Source organism: Pseudophryne corroboree, chromosome 8, assembly GCF_028390025.1.
Source record: "Pseudophryne corroboree isolate aPseCor3 chromosome 8, aPseCor3.hap2, whole genome shotgun sequence".
Taxonomy (NCBI): Eukaryota; Metazoa; Chordata; class Amphibia; order Anura; family Myobatrachidae; genus Pseudophryne; species Pseudophryne corroboree.
In genome coordinates this window covers 15,282,573-15,296,591 of record NC_086451.1, presented here as the reverse complement: position 1 = coordinate 15,296,591, position 14,019 = coordinate 15,282,573, and the positions used below count along the sequence as shown (strand labels likewise).

General features: G+C 49.9%; 1 protein-coding gene across 1 annotated transcript in view; it reads right to left on the bottom strand.

The window, feature by feature from the left end:
- Positions 1 to 6,239, bottom strand: part of SLC2A8 (solute carrier family 2 member 8) — a 38,157-nt gene extending 31,918 nt beyond the window's left edge. Inside the window, exon 1 of the mRNA XM_063935950.1 lies at positions 6,134 to 6,239. The gene's annotated coding sequence lies outside the window, so the exon portion shown is untranslated. The remainder of the gene's footprint in view (positions 1 to 6,133) is intronic.
- Positions 6,240 to 14,019: the final 7,780 nt, after the last annotated feature.

The following is a 14,019-nucleotide window of genomic DNA, read 5'->3' as shown; positions in this document are numbered from 1 at the left end:
GGTATGAGCACTGGGTCAGTATTAGGGTACAGCACAGGTGATGGTAATCATACAGTAAGAGGGAAGAGCAGGAGCAGAGCATTGTGTCCTCCTGGAGAGGAACATGTTGGGAGGTATGACATGGGTATGAGCACTGGGTCAGTATTAGGGTACAGCACAAGTGATGGTAATCATACAGTAAGAGGGAAGAGCAGGAGCAGAGCATTGTGTCCTCCTGGAGAGGGTCATGTTGGGAGGTATGACATAGGTATGAGCACTGGGTCAGTATTAGGTTACAGCACAGGTGATGGTAATCATACATTAAGAGGGAAGAGCAGGAGCAGAGCATTGTGTCCTCCTGGAGAGGTCATGTTGGGAGGTATGACATAGGTATGAGCACTGGGTCAGTATTAGGGTACAGCACAGGTGATGGTAATCATACAGTAAGAGGGAAGTGCAGGAGCAGAGCATTGTGTCCCTCCTGGAGAGGTCATGTTGGGAGGTATGACATAGGTATGAGCACTGGGTCAGTATTAGGTTACAGCACAGGTGATAGTAATCATACAGTAAGAGGGAAGAGCAGGAGCAGAGCATTGTGTCCTCCTGGAGAGGGTCATGTTGGGAGGTATGACATAGGTATGAGCACTGGGTCAGTATTAGGATACAGCACAGGTGATGGTAATCATACAGTAAGAGGGAAGTACAGGAGCAGAGCATTGTGTCCTCCTGGAGAGGTCATGTTGGGAGGTATGACATAGGTATGAGCACTGGGTCAGTATTAGGGTACAGCACAGGTGATGGTAATCATACAGTAAGAGGGAAGAGCAGAGCATTGTGTCCCTCCTGGAGAGGTCATGTTGGGAGGTATGACATAGGTATGAGCACTGGGTCAGTATTAGGGTACAGCACAGGTGATGGTAATTATACAGTAAGAGGAAAGAACAGGAGCAGAGCATTGTGTCCTCCTGGAGAGGGTCATGTTGGGAGGTATGACATAGGTATGAGCACTGGGTCAGTATTAGGGTACAGCACAGGTGATGGTAATCATACAGTAAGAGGAAGAGCAGGAGCAGAGCATTGTGTCCTCCTGGAGAGGTCATGTTGGGTGGTATGACATAGGTATGAGCACTGGGTCAGTATTAGGGTACAGCACAGGTGATGGTAATCATACAGTAAGAGGGAAGAGCAGAGCATTGTGTCCTCCCGGAGAGGTCATGTTGGGAGGTATGACATAGGTATGAGCACTGGGTCAGTATTAGGGTACAGCACAGGTGATGGTAATCATACAGTAAGGGGGAAGTCCGGGAGCAGAGCATTGTGGCCCTACTGAAGAGGGTCATGTTGGGAGGTATGACATAGGTATGAGCACTGAGTCAGTATTAGGGTACAGCACAGGTGATGGTAATCATACAGTAAGAGGGCCGAGCAGTAGCAGAGCATTGTGTCCTCCTGGAGAGGGTCATGTTGGGAGGTATGACATAGGTATGAGCACTGGGTCAGTATTAGGGTACAGCACAGGTGATGGTAATCATACAGTAAGAGGGAAGAGCAGGAGCAGAGCATTGTGTGCTCCTGGAGAGGTCATGTTGGGAGGTATGACATAGGTATGAGCACTGGGTCAGTATTAGGGTACAGCACAGGTGATGGTAATCATACAGTAAGAGGGAAGAGCAGGAGCAGAGCATTGTTTCCTCCTGGAGAGGTCATGTTGTGAGGTATGACATAGGTATGAGCACTGGGTCAGTATTAGGGTACAGCACAGGTGATGGTAATCATACAGTAAGAGGGAAGAGCAGGAGCAGAGCATTGTGTCCTCCTGGAGAGGTCATGTTGGGAGGTATGACATAGGTATGAGCACTGGGTCAGTATTAGGATACAGCACAGATGATGGTAATCATACAGTAAGAGGGAGGAGCAGAGCATTGTGTCCCTCCTGGAGAGGTCATGTTGGGAGGTATGACATAGGTATGAGCACTGGGTCAGTATTAGGGTACAGCACAGGTGATGGTAATCATACAGTAAGAGGGAAGAGCAGGAGCAGAGCATTGTGTCCTCCTGGAGAGGTCATGTTGGGAGGTATGACATAGGTATGAGCACTTGTTCAGTATTAGGGTACAGCACAGGTGATGGTAATCATACAGTAAGAGGGAAGAGCAGGAGCAGAGCATTGTGTCCCTCCTGGAGAGGTCATGTTGGGAGGTATGACATAGGTATGAGCACTGGGTCAGTATTAGGGTACAGCACAGGTGATGGTAATCATACAGTAAGAGGGAAGAGCAGGAGCAGAGCATTGTGTCCTCCTGGAGGGGTCATGTTGGGAGGTATGACATAGGTATGAGCACTGGGTCAGTATTAGGGTACAGCACAGGTGATGGTAATCATACAGTAAGAGGGAAGTGCAGGAGCAGAGCATTGTGTCCTCCTGGAGAGGTCATGTTGGGAGGTATGAAATAGGTATGAGCACTGGGTCAGTATTAGGGTACAGCACAGGTGATGGTAATCATACAGTAAGAGGGAATAGCAGGAACAGAGCATTGTGTCCTCCTGGAGAGGTCATGTTGGGAGGTATGACATAGGTATGAGCACTGGGTCAGTATTAGGGTACAGCACAAGTGATGGTAATCATACAGTAAGAGGGTAGAGCAGGAGCAGAGCATTGTGTCCTCCTGGAGAGGGTCATGTTGGGAGGTATGACATAGGTATGAGCACTGGGTCAGTATTAGGGTACAGCACAGGTGATGGTAATCATACAGTAAGAGGGAAGAGCAGGAGCAGAGCATGGTGTCCTCCTGGAGAGGTCATGTTGGGAGGTATGACATAGGTATGAGCACTGGGTCAGTATTAGGATACAGCACAGGTGATGGTAATCATACAGTAAGAGGGAAGAGCAGGAGCAGAGCATTGTGTCCTCCTGGAGAGGTCATGTTGGGAGGTATGACATAGGTATGAGCACTGGGTCAGTATTAGGGTACAGCACAGGTGATGGTAATCATACAGTAAGAGGGAAGAGCAGGAGCAGGGCATTGTGTCCTCCTGGAGAGGTCATGTTGGGAGGTATGACATAGGTATGAGCACTGGGTCAGTATTAGGGTACAGCACAGGTGATGGTAATCATACAGTAAGAGGGAAGAGCAGGAGCAGAGCATTGTGTCCTCCTGGAGAGGGTCATGTTGGGAGGTATGACATAGGTATGAGCACTGGGTCAGTATTAGGGTACAGCACAGGTGATGGTAATCATACAGTTAGAGGGAAGAGCAGGAGCAGAGCATTGTGTCCTCCTGGAGAGGTCATGTTGGGAGGTATGACATAGGTATGAGCACAGGGTCAGTATTAGGGTATAGCACAGGTGATGGTAATCATACAGTAAGAGGGAAGAGCAGGAGCAGAGCATTGTGTCCTCCTGGATGGGTCATGTTGGGAGGTATGACATAGGTATGAGCACTGGGTCAGTATTAGGATACAGCACAGGTGATGGTAATCATACAGTAAGAGGGAAGTGCAGGAGCAGAGCATTGTGTCCTGGAAAGGTCATGTTGGGAGGTATGACATAGGTATGAGCACTGGGTCAGTATTAGGGTACAGCACAGGTGATGGTAATCATACAGTAAGAGGGAAGTGCAGGAGCAGAGCATTGTTTCCCTCCTGGAGAGGTCATGTTGGGAGGTATGACATAGGTATGAGCACTGGATCAGTATTAGGGTACAGCACAGGTGATGGTAATCATACAGTAAGAGGGAAGAGCAGGAGCGGAGCATTGTGTCCCTCCTGGAGAGGATCATGTTGGGAGGTATGACATAGGTATGAGCACTGGGTCAGTATTAGGGTACAGCACAGATGATGGTAATCATACAGTAAGAGGGAAGAGCAGGAGCAGAGCATTGTGTCCTCCTGGAGAGGTCATGTTGGGAGGTATGACATAGGTATGAGCACTGGATCAGTATTAGGGTACAGCACAGGTGATGGTAATCATACAGTAAGAGGGAAGAGCAGGAGCAGAGCATTGTGTCCCTCCTGGAGAGGATCATGTTGGGAGGTATGACATAGGTATGAGCACTGGGTCAGTATTAGGGTACAGCACAGATGATGGTAATCATACAGTAAGAGGGAAGAGCACAGCATTGTGTCCTCCTGGAGAGGGTCATGTTGGGAGGTATGACATAGGTATGAGCACTGGGTCAGTATTAGGGTACAGCACAGGTGATGGTAATCATACAGTAAGAGGGAAGAGCAGGAGCAGAGCATTGTGTCCTCCTGGAGAGGTCATGTTGGGAGGTATGACATAGGTATGAGCACTGGGTCAGTATTAGGGTACAGCACAGGTGATGGTAATCATACAGTAAGAGGGAAGAGCAGGAGCAGAGCATTGTGTCCTCCTGGAGAGTGTCATGTTGGGAGGTATGACATAGGTATGAGCACTGGGTCAGTATTAGGGTACAGCACAGGTGATGGTAATCATACAGTAAGAGGGAAGAGCAGGAGCAGAGCATTGTGTTCTCCTGGAGAGGTCATGTTGGGAGGTATGACATAGGTATGAGCACTGGGTCAGTATTAGGGAACAGCACAGGTGATGGTAATCATACAGTAAGAGGGAAGAGCAGGAGCAGAGCATTGTGTCCTCCTGGGGAGGTCATGTTGGGAGGTATGACATAGGTATGATCACTGGGTCAGTATTAGAGTACAGCACAGGTGATGGTAATCATACAGTAAGAGGGAAGAGCAGGAGCACAGCATTGTGTCCTCCTGGAGAGGTCATGTTGGGAGGTATGACATAGGTATGAGCACTGGGTCAGTATTAGGGAACAGCACAGGTGATGGTAATCATACAGTAAGAGGGAAGAACATGAGCAGAGCATTGTGTCCTCCTGGAGAGGTCATGTTGGGAGGTATGACATAGGTATGAGCACTGGGTCAGTATTAGGGTACAGCACAGGTGATGATAATCATACAGTAAGAGGCAGGAGCAGAGCATTGTGTCCCTCCTGGAGAGGTCATGTTGGGAGGTATGACATAGGTATGAGCACTGGGTCAGTATTAGGGTACAGCACAGGTGATGGTAATCATACAGTAAGAGGGAAGAGCAGGAGCAGAGCATTGTGTCCTCCTGGAGAGGTCATGTTGGGAGGTATGACATAGGTATGAGCACTGGGTCAGTATTAGAGTACAGCACAGGTGATGGTAATCATACAGTAAGAGGGAAGAGCAGGAGCAGAGCATTGTGTCCTCCTGGAGAGGTCATGTTGGGAGGTATACACCCGTGTCCACGCAGCAGCCTGCGGTACATAAACACGTGTCCACGCAGCAGCCTGCGGTACATAAACACGTGTCCACTCCACGCAGCAGCCTGGCGTACATACACACGTGTCCACTCCACGCAGCAGCCTGGCGTACATACACACGTCAACGCAGCAGCCTGGCGTACATACACGCGTGTCCACACAGTAGACCGCGGTACACACACACACACGTGTCCACACAGTAGACCGCGGTACACACACACACGTGTCCACACAGTAGACCGCGGTACATACACACGTGTCTACACAATAGACCGCGGTACATACACACGTGTCTACACAATAGACCGCGGTGTATACATTCACCAAAACTACCGAATCCTAAATGAATGCCTGCGAGTTATACAGTAAGAACTCATGGTGCTGAGTCAATGTGACAGTAGACATGATATGAACAACACGTAGCTACATACATCATGTATGATACATGAACCACGCATATATTACTGATTAACATACATCTCTCTCTCTATTTATTACATACATATAAAACAGCTTTCTATAAATAGTCTCTGTAAGTAAATATGTATCACACAGGATAATGCACAGGGGATATAACAGTGAGTACAGTGCACATGCAATGGTAGAGACTGTAACAAGCAGCATTAAGCCCAGCAGTGAGACACAGGTGGCACTGGCATTGTGCAGTAGTAGTAATTCAGTGCAGCAGTGACGGCCAACGATATTTTCAAACGCTCGCCACTTCAACGATATCGTTCACTCCGTGTGCCTGGGAATGGCCAATCCCTGCTAATATCGCTCATGGAGCATATCTTCCGCTGAGTACCCGCTGCGAAAGCATGGTAGCGGCGATACTACTGTATGTCGTTACATTCTTACAGCTGCGTCACGTAACTCACCCTCCGCTCTCCTCGTCTCCCGTGTGTGAGCGGCGAACGAGCTGCAGCCTTGGTCTGGTCACGTGACGGCTTCCCACCGGTCAGCTGACCATACTCACGTGACGCCTGGGCGCCGTAGAACGGAAATTAATGTTGTTTACATTGTCATCTGCAGCGCAGGAGCCATTTTTTTGAGGACGCTCCCTTTGGCCACAATACCCGGGACTCCGGAAACATGGGGCCGATAATAGAAATGCACGGTCGGCAATGGAGACACTACACCATGGTCGTTTTTACCTCTCGGAACATTTTTTAATCAATCATTACCGCCCTCAAATGGGCAAATCTTTTAGGATTATAATCTACTGTAGCTGTCATCATATTGCTGTGCAGCATTATTACCAACCTACAGAGCCACTATAAGTGGTATAATGGGTGATTAGATAACTCAGCTTGTAGCTGCAGACGTTATCATCCTATTAATAATATGTAACCCCCATAGGCCGGCTCAGTTAAATAATTGTTTCAGAGTTACAGAAAAGTCAGAATCTGAGAGAGTAAATGACACGACCTAGCGCCCACTGTGTCCTGATATCAGCGGTACAGTCTGGATATGAGGGTTCTGTCCCGCCGCTGTCCCAATCCAGTCCCTGCATTGTTCTCCTCATGGTTCAAGTATATACACACGGTCACACAGCCGCCAGCGGTATATATACAGTATATACCCACACACACATCCACAAAGCACCCTGTGGTACATAAACACGTGTCCACGCAGCCAGAGGTGTAGCCAGGTGCCATGGTGCCCGGAGCAAGGGTATGTTTTGGCGCCCCACTCCCCTGTACTGAATTGGGGGCCTGGCTAACATGTGGTAGCATGTTACATTTGAAAAGAAGAAATATTTGAAAATACTAAATTGGTGACAGGGCCAGTTCTAGACTTTGTGGAGCTCAGGGCGAATATTTCCTTTGGGTGCCCCCCCCACCCCCACCCCCCCCACCCCCCCCCCAAGTTAAAAGTATTGACAGTGCGCATCAAAAGCATGCAACTAAAATATAGGGGCATGGCTTCATGGGAGAGGGGCGTGGCCACAGAATAGTACCAATTCACATTACACCACACAGTAGTGTCCGTTATTCACATTACACCACACAGTAGTACCCCTTATACATGTAACGCCACACAGTAGAGCTACTTATACATGTTACGCCATATAGTAAAGCTGCTTATACATGTTACGCTATAGTAGAGCTGCTTATATAGATTATACCACAGTAGAGCTGTTTATACACGTTACACCACAGTAGAGCCCCTTATACACATTACACCACAGTAGAGCTGCTTATACACATTATGCCACAGTAGAGCCCCTTATATATGTTACGCCACACACTAGAGCTGCTTATACATGTTACGCCACAGTAGAGCTGCTTATACACATACCACAGTAGAGCTGCTTATACACTTTACACCACAGTAGAGCCACTTATACACATTACACCACAGTAGAGCTGCTTATACACGTTACACCACAGTAGAGCTGCTTACACATGTTACACCGCAGTAGAGCCGCTTATACACGTTACACCACAGTAAAGCCTCTTATGCACATTACCCCACAGTAGAGCCGCTTATACACATTATGCCACAGTAGAACCCCTTATACATGTTACACCATGGTAGAGGCCCTTATACATGTTACGCCATGGTAGATCCCCTTATACACGTTACACCACGGTAGAGCTGCAATGAAAGTAGCTGTATTTAACAATTTACTTGTATAATTAAAATAAATTAAAAACACTATATATGCCCTGACTGATCTGACAACCCCCCTCCCCCCCACAGACCTGAACCCTCCCCCCAAACTTTCAATGAAAATAATGCACTAAATCTGCTCCAACTCGATATTCCCCCAATGCCTCAATGAAAGTAATTCCCTAGGACTGCCATAATCCCACTATGCCTCAATGAAAATAATATTCTAGAATTAAGGGGCAGAGAGAGGTGCTGCAGCTGCCTGAAAGGCAGAGAGAGGTGCTGCAGCAGCAGCTAGGGCAGAGAGAGGTGCAGCAGCTGGGCTAGATAGAGAGAGGTGCTGCAGTAGCGGAGGCAGAGAGAGGTGCTGCAGCAGCAGCTAGGGCAGAGAGAGGTGCAGCAGCTGGGCTAGATAGAGAGAGGTGCTGCAGTAGCGGAGGCAGGGAGAGGTGCTGCAGCAGCAGCTAGGGCAGAGAGAGGTGCAGCAGCTGGGCTAGATAGAGAGAGGTGCTGCAGTAGCGGAGGCAGAGAGAGGTGCTGCAGCAGCAGCTAGGGCAGAGAGAGGTGCAGCAGCTGGGCTAGATAGAGAGAGGTGCTGCAGTAGCGGAGGCAGAGAGTGGTGCTGCAGCAGCAGCTAGGGCAGAGAGAGGTGCAGCAGCTGGGCTAGATAGAGAGAGGTGCTGCAGTAGCGGAGGCAGAGAGAGGTGCTGCAGCAGCAGCTAGGGCAGAGAGAGGTGCAGCAGCTGGGCTAGATAGAGAGAGGTGCTGCAGTAGCGGAGGCAGAGAGAGGTGCTGCAGCAGCAGCTAGGGCAGAGACGAGAGGTGCAGCAGCTGGGCTAGATAGAGAGAGGTGCTGCAGTAGCGGAGGCAGAGAGTGGTGCTGCAGCAGCAGCTAGGGCAGAGACGAGAGGTGCAGCAGCTGGGCTAGATAGAGAGAGGTGCTGCAGTAGCGGAGGCAGAGAGTGGTGCTGCAGCAGCAGCTAGGGCAGAGAGAGGTGCAGCAGCTGGGCTAGATAGAGAGAGGTGCTGCAGTAGCGGAGGCAGAGAGTGGTGCTGCAGCAGCAGCTAGGGAAGAGACGAGAGGTGCAGCAGCTGGGCTAGATAGAGAGAGGTGCTGCAGTAGCGGAGGCAGAGAGAGGTGCTGCAGCAGCAGCTAGGGCAGAGAGAGGTGCAGCAGCTGGGCTAGATAGAGAGAGGTGCTGCAGTAGCGGAGGCAGAGAGAGGTGCTGCAGCAGCAGCTAGGGCAGAGAGAGGTGCAGCAGCTGGGCTAGATAGAGAGAGGTGCTGCAGTAGCGGAGGCAGAGAGTGGTGCTGCAGCAGCAGCTAGGGAAGAGACGAGAGGTGCAGCAGCTGGGCTAGATAGAGAGAGGTGCTGCAGTAGCGTAGGCAGAGAGAGGTGCTGCAGCAGCAGCTAGGGCAGAGACGAGAGGTGCAGCAGCTGGGCTAGATAGAGAGAGGTGCTGCAGTAGCGGAGGCAGAGAGAGGTGCTGCAGCAGCTAGGGCAGAGACGAGAGGTGCAGCAGCTGGGCTAGATAGAGAGAGGTGCTGCAGTAGCGGAGGCAGAGAGTGGTGCTGCAGCAGCAGCTAGGGAAGAGACGAGAGGTGCAGCAGCTGGGCTAGATAGAGAGAGGTGCTGCAGTAGCGGAGGCAGAGAGAGGTGCTGCAGCAGCAGCTAGGGCAGAGACGAGAGGTGCAGCAGCTGGGCTAGATAGAGAGAGGTGCTGCAGTAGCGGAGGCAGAGAGTGGTGCTGCAGGACAGAAGTAACCCTGCTGCATACATACAAGCACACAGTGAGCCACATAAATATAAAGAGGACGGGCAGAGCTCCAGCATGTGCCGGCTTTCAGTATCTCCTGCTGTCGTCTCTGACCTGCTCTGCAGCCTGCCTAGTCTCAGAGTCCGAGTCAGTATGCGCACCCTCTGCTTCTTCTCCTGCTCTGCGTCTTCCTGTACAGCGGTTTGCGGTACAGCTAGAGGCACGAGCGCGCCCTCTAACTTTTCCAGCGCCTGGAGCTCGTGCTCCACTGGAGCCACCCTCGCTACACCCCTGCACGCAGCCGACTGTGGTATATACACACCCGTGTCCACACAGCCACCTGCAGTACAGTCCACACAGTAGTCTGCAGTATAGACACACACGTTCACATAGCCGCCTGCGGTATATACATGTGTCCACGCAGCAGCCTACAGTACATAAATACGTGTCCACGCAGCAGCCTACAGTACATAAATATGTGTCCACGCAGCAGCCTACAGTACATAAATATGTGTCCACGCAGCAGCCTACAGTACATAAATATGTGTCCACGCAGCAGCCTACAGTACATAAATATGTGTCCACGCAGCAGCCTACAGTACATAAATATGTGTCCACGCAGCAGCCTACAGTACATAAACATGTGTCCACGCAGCAGCCTACAGTACATAAATATGTGTCCACGCAGCAGCCTACAGTACATAAATATGTGTCCACGCAGCAGCCTACAGTACATAAACACATGTCCACGCAGCAGCCTACAGTACATAAACACATGTCCACGCAGCAGCCTACAGTACATAAATATGTGTCCACGCAGCAGCCTACAGTACATAAATATGTGTCCACGCAGCAGCCTACAGTACATAAACATGTGTCCACGCAGCAGCCTACAGTACATAAATATGTGTCCACGCAGCAGCCTACAGTACATAAATGTGTCCACGCAGCAGCCTACAGTACATAAATATGTGTCCACGCAGCAGCCTACAGTACATAAACATGTGTCCACGCAGCAGCCTACAGTACATAAATATGTGTCCACGCAGCAGCCTACAGTACATAAATATGTGTCCACGCAGCAGCCTACAGTACATAAACACGTGTCCACGCAGCAGCCTACAGTACATAAACACGTGTCCACGCAGCAGCCTACAGTACATAAATATGTGTCCACGCAGCAGCCTACAGTACATAAACACGTGTCCACGCAGCAGCCTACAGTACATAAATATGTGTCCACGCAGCAGCCTACAGTACATAAACACGTGTCCACGCAGCAGCCTACAGTACATAAACACGTGTCCATGCAGCAGCCTACAGTACGTAAACACGTGTCCACGCAGCAGCCCACAGTACATAAACACGTGTCCATGCAGCAGCCTACAGTACGTAAACACGTGTCCACGCAGCAGCCTAAAGTACATAAACACATGTCCACGCAGCAGCCCACAGTACATAAACACGTGTCCACTCCACACAGCAGCCTACGGTACATAAACACGTCTCAACTCCACACAGCAGCCTACGGTACATAAACACGTCTCAACTTCACACAGCAGCCTATAGTACATAAACATGTGTCCACTTCACACAGCAGCCTGCAGAACATAAACACGTGTCCACGCAGCAGCCTACAGTACATAAACACGTGTCCACGCAGCAGCCTACAGTACATAAACATGTGTCCATGCAGCAGCCTACAGTACATAAACACGTGTCCATGCAGCAGCCTACAGTACATAAACACATGTCCATGCAGCAGCCTACAGTACATAAATATGTGTCCACACAGCAGCCTACAGTACAGAAATATGTGTCTACGCAGCAGCCTACAGTACATAAACACGTGTCCACGCAGCAGCCTACAGTACATAAACATGTGTCCACGCAGCAGCCTACAGTACATAAACACGTGTCCACGCAGCAGCCTACAGTACATAAACATGTGTCCATGCAGCAGCCTACAGTACATAAACACGTGTCCACTCCACACAGCAGCCTACGGTACATAAACACGTCTCAACTTCACACAGCAGCCTATAGTACATAAACATGTGTCCACTTCACACAGCAGCATGCAGAACATAAACACGTGTCCACGCAGCAGCCTACAGTACATAAACAAGTGTCCATGCAGCAGCCTACAGTACATAAACACGTGTCCATGCAGCAGCCTACAGTACATAAACATGTGTCCACGCAGCAGCCTACAGTACATAAACATGTGTCCACCAACAGCCTACAGTACATAAACACGTGTCCACTCCACACAGCAGCCTACGGTACATAAACACGTCTCAACTTCACACAGCAGCATACGGTACATAAACACGTGTCCACTTCATACAGCAGCCTATGGTACATAAACATGTGTTCACTTCACACAGCAGCCTGCAGAACATAAACACGTGTCCACGCAGCAGCCTACTATACATAAACACGTGTCCACGCAGCAGCCTACAGTACATAAACACGTGTCCACTCCACACAGCAGCCTACTGCACATAAACACGTGTTCACACAGCAGACTGCGGTACATAAACACATGTCCATGCAGCAGCCCACAGTACATAAACACGTGTCCTTGCAGCAGACCGCTGTGTATACATTTGCCAATACTACTGAATCCTACATTAATTATACAGTAAGAACTCATGGTGCTGAGTCAATGCGACAGTAGACATGGTATGAACAACACGTAGCTACATACATCATGTATGATACATGAACCACCCATATATTACTGACCGACATACATATCTCTCTCTATTTATTACACACATATAAAAGGCATTTGTTTTGGAAAATACAGAAGTTACGGCAGAGCCAGCAGGAGAAGCAGCTATGACCATATCCCAGCCCCAGCCCAACACACGTAAAGCATAACAAGTCACAGTCATACGCAGCTGCTGGGGCCCCTCATTCCCAGGGCCAAGTCCAGGTTTTAATCGAGCGTCCCACAGAAATGTCCCTATCTTCTACGGCTGCCCAAAAGAAAAATTCTACTTATTGTGTATATTGCTCGCCGTAAGTAAATATGTATCACACAGGATGATAAGGATAACACAGTGAGTACAGTGCACATGCAATGGAAGAGACTGTTGTGCAATAGTAGTAATTCAGTGCAGCACTGACGACAGTAGGGCGATGTTTCAAGCGATATCACTCACGTCCCTTCTGAGCGACGTCGTTTATAATATTGGGGGTCATTCCGAGTTGTTCGCTCGTTGCCGATTTTCGCAATGGAGCGATTAATGCGAAAATGCGCATGGTACGCAGTGCGCATGCGCTAAGTATTTTAGCTCAAAACTTAGTAGATTTACTCACGGCAGAACGAAGAATTTTCATCGTTGAAGTGATCGGAGTGTGATTGACAGGAAGTGGGTGTTTCTGGGCGGAAACTGACCGTTTCCTGGGAGTGTGCGGAAAAACGCAGGCGTGCCAGGATAAAACGCGGGAGTGTCTGGAAAAAGGGGGGAGTGGCTGTCCGAACGCAGGGCGTGTTTGTTACGTCAAACCAGGAACGAAACGGCCTGAGCTGATCGCAGTGTAGGCATACCTCCCAACTGTCCCGATTTTCGCGGGACAGTCCCGTTTTTTGGGGACTGTCCTGCTGTCCCACCCGCGGGCCACAGTGTCCCGCGGGGGGGGGGGGGGGGGGGGCAGTTGGGAGGCTCTGTCACCCGCTGCCCTTAGCAGAGCAGCGGTGAATAGACAGCGTCTATTCACTGGCGTCAGATGGAGAGGGGGCATGCCAGCGGCTCACAGAGTGCTGGGCATGCCCCCTCGGTGACTAAAACAGGGGCGCGGCGCGCGATCGCGGGTCCTCCTGCGAAGACACGCCCCTTTTTTCTTAGGTCACACCCTTTTTCGGGAGCACGCTGCTTCGCCGCACGTGTGTCCCGCTTTATAAAGAAGAAATGTTGGGAGGTATGGTGTAGGAGTAAGTCTCGAGCTACTTAGAAACTGCTAAGAAATTTCTATTTGCAATTCCGCTAATCTTTCGTTCGCAATTCTGCTATGCTAAGATTCACTCCCAGAGGGCGGCGGCCTAGCGTGTGCAATGCTGCTAAAAGCAGCTAGCGAGCGAACAACTCGGAATCACCCCCATCGTCCACTGTGTGCCGCTGCCTCGTCTGCTCACGTGACAGTTTTTCACCAGTCAGCCGACCATACCCACGGGACGCCAGGTGCCGGCTTAAATGCTGTCTGCACCACAGGAGCCATTTTGTTGAGGATGCTCCCTTTGGCCACAATACCCAGGACTCCGGAAACATGGGATCGATAGTAGAAATACATGGTCAGGAATGGAGACACTACACTATGGTCATTTTTACCTCTCGTTATATAACTATACATATTATTGCTGTCATATGTGTGTGTGTGTG